This window comes from Grammomys surdaster, unplaced genomic scaffold (genome assembly GCF_004785775.1).
Source record: "Grammomys surdaster isolate TR1022 unplaced genomic scaffold, NIH_TR_1.0 61, whole genome shotgun sequence".
NCBI lineage: Eukaryota > Metazoa > Chordata > Mammalia > Rodentia > Muridae > Grammomys > Grammomys surdaster.
In genome coordinates, this window is record NW_021604563.1 from 11,857,710 (window position 1) to 11,865,330 (window position 7,621).

Consider the following 7,621-nt stretch of genomic DNA (forward strand, 5'->3'; position numbering starts at 1 on the left):
AGGAAGGAAGGAAGGAAGGAAGGAAGGAAGGAAGGAAGGAAGGAAGGAAGAGAGGGAAGGAGGGAGGGAGGAAGGAAGGGAAAATAAAGGAAAATCCAGGTATGGTGGCACATTCTGTTAATTCCAGCTTTCAGGAGTAAGAGGCAGGCAGAGGCAGATCTCTAATAGTTTGAGGCCACTTGATATATATCATTAGTTCAAAGCCAGCCATATACATAGTGAGACTCTGTCACAAAACAAAGAAAAAAGAAGATACAAAGTTTTTGGCAAGTTAAATTTGAGGTCAGTGTGATAGAGGAGTAGAGATTGACTATAGCCAAATATAAGAAATTATCCAAGAATAAAAATATTATATTCAAATAAACATATGTGATGTATATACATTTTCTTGGTTTCCATAATTTTTTTATTGTGGAAGCATGACATGGAAAAGCTTAATTAATATTTCAAGTGATAGGGGAAAATACTATGTTATTAAATTTCTTGCCATTGAGAACATTAATTATTATACTAACATGAATACTATAATCTGTAAACATAAATTAACACATATAGTCTAGAGATGAAGATCTATACTTTATTGCAGAAGGAAAAGCATTGTTTGGAATATAGAACAAATACAATAGACTATTTTTCACTTAGTCTCATGATATGGAAATGTGCAATCTATCTTATTAAACATTCTTTAATTAACCAGTATAGCACCAATCCACATATATATATATATATATATATATATATAATACCAAATGATTATATAATTACTATATGCTATTTATTTTCTGTTGTAAAGACTTATTTTTCTAGGCTGTATTTAAATCATAAGATTTTTTAAAATTTTTATATATTTTTCACTGTAGTATTTTTTAAAGTAGTCTTAATAGACATGGACATGGCAAAAGGTTCTGTACTGTGGAAAGTAGAAGTTGACAAGGATGGAAGAAATATAAAGAGAAGTTAGGTGAGAATAATTATAATGAATTATTTATATATATGAAATGTGCCTGCCTTTGTCTCCCCACCATAGTAGATCTTACTAATTCATAAAAAGTATATAGATATTCTATGCATTCTTATATTTTATAGGATACTAAAGGGTTCTCCAATACTTCTTTGTTACATTAAATCAACAATAAAATAATGCATATGTATTTTCTTAGATTTAGAATGAAGCTTTTTGGATGACATTTAAGAATGATAAGATACCAGTACCATACTCTTGCTTTGAAACCCATTATACTTAAATGGCAAGTTGTCTTACACAACTGAATTGGCTGTATGTTGATAAAGTTATTGGTCTCATCACAAACAATTACTGACTACAGTGATGTGTTTGTAAATAAATTTTTATAAATACATTTTTCAACATCAAAGAAATACATTGAAATTTTGGAACCAGGGGGGTCTCATGAATTATTGTTATTGTTTTAAGCCATTCATATCAATGAGTATTTTTTGTAATATTGAACAGTTTTATATTATCATAGTGGTACTTCCTTCAATAATTTCAAACGATCACTCTGGATTTGCTTGTCATATTCCAAAAGCAGATCCAATGACTAAAATAATGATGGCATATATGTATATGTATGTATATATATACATATATACATGTATAAATATATACATACATATATTTAACAATTGTTATTTATACATATAAATAATTATTAACAATTACTAAGTCTATTTAGTGTTTGAATGTACATTACCAGGTATACACCCACTCTAATTTCAAGACGTACCTATTCTTATAAATATACCTTGCAAAAATGTATCCTCATTAAAGATTCATTTCTGTGTTTATTGAAAATTTCTTTAAAAGAATTTAATTTGCTTTCAATATTTGACATTGTTCTACTAGATGTTTATATATCAGTGGTGAGACTGGTTAATCCTTTAAGAATGGTTAGAGTTCACAGATCAGAACAGTTAATTTGTAAAAGTCAACTCCTAACAATATATCTATTTTGAAAATTAAGTATTCCCTCAATTTTAGTGTATAGCATTGATTTATTTACAAAATAGAACTACCATTTTCTTTTTATAAACTAAAGCCCTAAAAGTACAAGTCAGATCATTTATATTTCATATAAACAAATGTGAATTTCTGCTATTCCACAAGCATTTCAATCCAGTCTTCAGAGTTGTATACATTTTTTACATGGGGCTTCTTATTCATGTATAAGTCTATATCTTTCATGGTATCTCCTAAAACATTCAGATATGCTACCAAAAAGTCATAATAAGTCATTTATATTTAATCTAGTCTATCATTTTCCCAATGTTTCTTTGTAGGTTTCTTGATGCACATAGAACACAAATAGAAAGCGCACAGATAGTGTATTTACTTAATGAAATATGTGGGTCTTTAAGTGATGACATTTACAAGAGCCTTGAAATTTACTCATAAAATGAAAGTTTAAAATATCTACATATTAGTATATTCAAGCTTTAAAAAATCCTCTTTAAAGCCCCCTGTACTGTAATTGTCATAGGTAGAAAATGAATATTTCTATCACCATAAATTTAAACTAAGTATCTTGCTTTTACATTTAGTGCAACCATTTTGTTTGTATATCAAAAATGTATCAGTTCCAGTAACTGAAATATCAAATATTATTTTTCTCAATGGAAATTTTTTTGTCAGGACAATAAAATATATTTTCTCCAAACTTATAAAAGATACCAAATCTAAAAACAAAATGTTCATTATATATAACTTATTTTTCCCCCCTGGGCTTTAGCTTTTCCTCATCTGACACTGGATTCTTGAGGAAATTGTAATTTATATGGTCTTCAATTGGCTTATATTCTAAGTGTTTATCTTTAGAATATCTTTTTCCCTGCAAGAATAGATGCTGCCTGGGGTCATAGAAAAAAATCAAGTGTTGAGTCTCATCTCCTTATAATGTGAAGACATCATGAAGTGAAAGAAACTCTAGCATTAGCTACTGAAGAACAGCCTTAGGGGTGAGAGTGCAGTCAAGAGCAGGAGAGCCTGCTATCTTGAACTCACCCCAAGTTATTTGTATTTTATTCTTATTCCTTAATTTATGTGTATGTGTGTTTGTGCATGCACATATGAATCCAGGTTCCTTTGGAAAATAGAGGCATTGAATGCTACAAGACATAAAGTTACATGGATACTGGGAATAGATCTTTAGTCCTCTGTAAGTGAGCTATGCACTATTAGGACTGAGCCAACTCTCAAGCTACAGCACAAGGAAGAAAAATGATGCTCAGTACTTCAGCACCTCCTCAAAAATCATGATGTAATATTTTTTTTGTTATCTTTAATCTTTTTTACAGACCAATCATTATCCCCCTCCCATTCTGCCCTCCTACAATTCCTCATCCCATTCCTCCTTCCCTGTCTCCAAGAGCATGTCTCACACCCCTATACCCCACACACACTGCCAGGCCTCGCCATTCCCTGGAGCCCCTAGTCTCTCAAAGTTTAGGTACATCTTCTGTCATTGAGTCTAGACCAGACAGCCTCTGCTGTATATGTGTCAGGGGCCTCCTACCAGCTAGTGTATGCTGCCTGGTTGGTGGCTCAATGTCTGAGAGATCTCAGGGGTCCAGTTTACTTGAGACTGCTGGTGTTCCTATGGGGTCACCCCTCTCTTCAGCTTCTTCCAGACTTTCACTAATTCGATCACAGGGGGCAGCAGCTTCTGTCCATTGTTTGGGTACAAGTATCTGCTTCTGTCTCAATCAGGTGCTTTTTGGGCCTCTCAGAGGTCTGCCATGTTAGGCTCCTCTCTTTAAGCATACCATAGTGTCAATAATAGTGTCTGTCTTTGGAGCCTCCCCTTGAGCTGGATCCAAATTTGGGCCTGTCACTGGACCTCCTTTCCCTCAGTCTCTTCTCCATTTTTGTCCTTGCAGTTCTTTTAGGCAGAAACAATTCTGGGTCAGAGTTTTTGACTGTGGGTTAGTATCCCTCCATTAGACGCCCTGTCTTTCTACTGGAGGTGAATTCTACAAGTTCCCTCTCCCCACTGTTGGTCATTTTATCTAAGGTCCCTCACTTTGAATCTTGTGATTCTCTCACTTCCCAGGTCTCTGGTAAATTCTAGAGTGTCACCCCACCTCTGACCTACTGAAGATTTATATTGTCATTCATTCTTGTGATCCTAGTGGCTTCACTCCTGCCCCCAATACCTGATCATGTTAGTCTTTTCCCCTGCCCGTTCTCCTCCACTCTCCCATCCACTTCTCTCCCTCCCTCTGCTCTCTGTTTTTTTCTCCCTCCCAAGTGAGATTAAAGCATCCTCTCTTGGGCGCTTTGGCTTGTTTATCTTCTTGAGTTCTCAGATTGTACCCTGGGTTTTCAGTACTTTTTTGGTTAATATTCACTTATTAGTGAGTATGCACTATGCATGTCCTTTATTTTGTGTGTGTATCAGAAATTTAATAAGCAGATACATCTGGAAAAAGAAGAAATAAGGAACATAATGCACATTTTTTTGTATTATTTAAAAGTGGTGACCAACAGTGAACATGTGTTAAAGTATAGTAACTATAGCGGAAAATGTGGAATTAAAATACAGGATTGAATAAATAGCATATCTTTTTATACCATCTCAATTATAAATGGCCAGCACTAATATAGATATCAGCACTTTCAACTCATTCAGACTTAAATAATCCCACGAAACATCAGTATTCTCTTTTCTGACATCTAGATGATGTTCATATCACTGTTCAGTTTAACAACTGACTAAGTGCAGTGCTCACACAATGATGGATGACAGGTAGGTACTGCTAAAACAAAGCTCCAGAACAACATGTGTTCCATGGTACCATATCCAATTTCCTGAAGTGACAGTTCTCAGTATCTTAAAAGCTAAAGGATAGTAAATTGTTCCTTTCATGAACATTTTTTGGCACAAACTTTTATTTTTTTCATTGTTGTTGTTAACTCTTTTTTTTTTTTACTGGATGTTTTGTTTACATTTCATATGTTATCCCCTTTCCCTATCCCCCTGCACAGGAACCCCCATCCTCTCACCCCTTGTCCTGCTTCTCTGTGGATGTACCTCTACCTACCCCCTTACTCCCACCTCCCAACCCTCAAATTCCCACCCACTGGGGCATCCAGCCTTCATGAGACTAAGAATCTCTTCTCCCATATATGCCCAGCAGGGCCCTCCACCCTTACATATACAGCCATGGATTCCTTCCTAAGTGCTCCCAGGCTGGTGGTTTAGACCCTAGGAGCTCTGGTTGGTTGATATTGTTGCTCTCCTCATAGGGCTGCAAAACTTTTTAGCTCCTACAGTATTCACTATAACTCCTCCATTGAGAACCTCATGATCAGTTCAATGGCTAGCTGTGAGCATCTGCCTCTGAGTATGTCAGACTCTTTCATACCTCTGAGGAGACATCTATATCAGGCTCCTGTCACCATGTACTTCCTGACATCCACATCAGCATCTACCCTTGGCGACTGCACATGGGATGGATACCCAGGTGGAATGGTCTCCAGATGGCCCCTCCTTCAGTTTCTGTCCCTCACTTTGTCTCCACATTTGCTCCCTTGAGTATTTTGTTACTCCTTCTAAGAAGGACCGATGCAGCCCCACTTGGTCTTCCTTCTTCATGAGCTTCATGTGGTCTGTGAGTTGAATCTAGGGTATTTCAAGGTTCTCGGCTAATATCCAGTGATCAGTGAGTGAATACCAGGTGTGTTATTTTGTGATTGGCTTACCTCACTCAGGATGATGTTTTCTAGTTTCATCCATTTACCTAGGAATTTCTCAAATTCATTGTTTTTGATAGCTGAGTAATACTCCATTGTGTAAATGTACCACAATTTTTGTATCCATTCCTCAGTTGATGGACATTTGGGTTCTTTCGAGCTTCTGGCTATGTCTAAGCTACAGCACTCAGAATGATATTTTCTAGTTCTATCCATTTGTCTGCAAATCTCATGATGTCCTCATTCTTCATAGCTGTGTAGTATTCCATTATGTAAATGGACCACATTTTCTGTATCCATTCTTCTGTTGTGGGATGTCTGGGTTGTTTCCAACTTCTGGCTATAACAAATAAACCTGCTATGAACATAGTGGAGCATGTGCCCCTGTGGCATAATGGGGTATTTTTTGGGCATATGCTCAGGACTAGTATAGCTGGGTTTTCAGGTATATGTTTCAAATTTTCTGAGAAACCTCCGGATTGATATTCAGAGTGTTTGAACCAGTTAGAAATCCCACCAGCAATGGAGTAGTTTTCCTCTTTCTCCACATTCTTGCCAGCATCTGCTATCACATGAGTTTTTGATCATAGTCTTTCTGATTGGTGTAAGGTAGAATCTCCAGGTCGGGTCGTTTTGATTTCATTTCCCTAATGAGTAAGAACGTTCAACATTTTTTAAGTGCTTCTTGGCCATTCCAGATTCCTCTGTTGTGAAATCTGTTTTTAGTTCTATACCCCATTTTTTGATTGGGTTGCTTGGTTTTGTTGGAGGTTAAGTTCTTGTGTTCTTTATATATTTTGGATATTAGCCCTCAATCACAGGTGGGGCTAGTGAAGATGTGAGTATTATGAAGAGTGTTGTTTCTCTATTTTCTTTCTCAGCCTGTTTGTTGTTGTGTAAATTAAGACTACTGATGTGTTTTAGTTAATTTTACCAGCCACTTTGCTCATGTTGTTTATCAGCTCTAGAAGTTTGCTGGTAAAATTTTTGGGGTCACTTATGTATACTACATATTATGTATCAACAAATGGTGATACCTTGACTTATTTACAAGTTTGTATCCCCTTGATCTCCTTTTGTTTTCTTATTGTTCTGGATAGAATTTTGAGTAATGTATTAAATAAATATGAGGAGCGTTGGCATCCTTGTCTGTCATACACTGCCAACACGCTGGTCACGGGCGGGGGAGTGGTGGTCCCGGGGCGTGTTGCTCAGTTGACTGCGGAGAAAAAGGCTTCTCATCCACCTGTCCTGCAAGCTGACTCAAAGCAGCGGGGGGTGCAGGACACGAGCCAGCAAGGGCAGTCACGTGGCTAGCTAGAGTCCCTCCCCCGCCCCGTGCGGACAGGAGTGCGTGGGAATCTTGACTTACAAGAATCTGGAATTCACGAGACATGTGGAGATTTAAGCTGCATTGATTTATTAACAGACGGTGGGTTTGGGTGGTGTGGAGCTTTCCTGAAACATGCCAGAAAGGGTTTGTAAAGCTCTATCTCTGCCATTTTTAATCATATTGGCGAGTGCTTCCACTTCATTTAAGACTCTGAGTGCACCACCAATTGGGGTATGGAGCCATTTCAGCACCCCCTGTGGCTGGTAAAGGGCTCCCACAAGGATGGGGGAGGAGTTAAAGATAAGGAGATGTACAGGTATTCTTGGGTCATATCTAGCAAGTGCCATATCTTTTAGGGCTGAATTGACAGATTTTAGGGCTTGGATGGCTGCTGGAGACAGTATCCTTGAGGAGGACGGACTTTTATCTCCTTTCAGGAGGGTAAAGAAGGGTTGAAGGGTGCTTGTGGGAATGTGGAGCCAGGGTCAATGCCAGTTAAGGTTGCCCAAAAAGGCCTGGAGGGAGGCAAGAGTTAATTTTAGAGGGAAGGAAAGGGTGGGTTTGAGGGGGTGTATTGA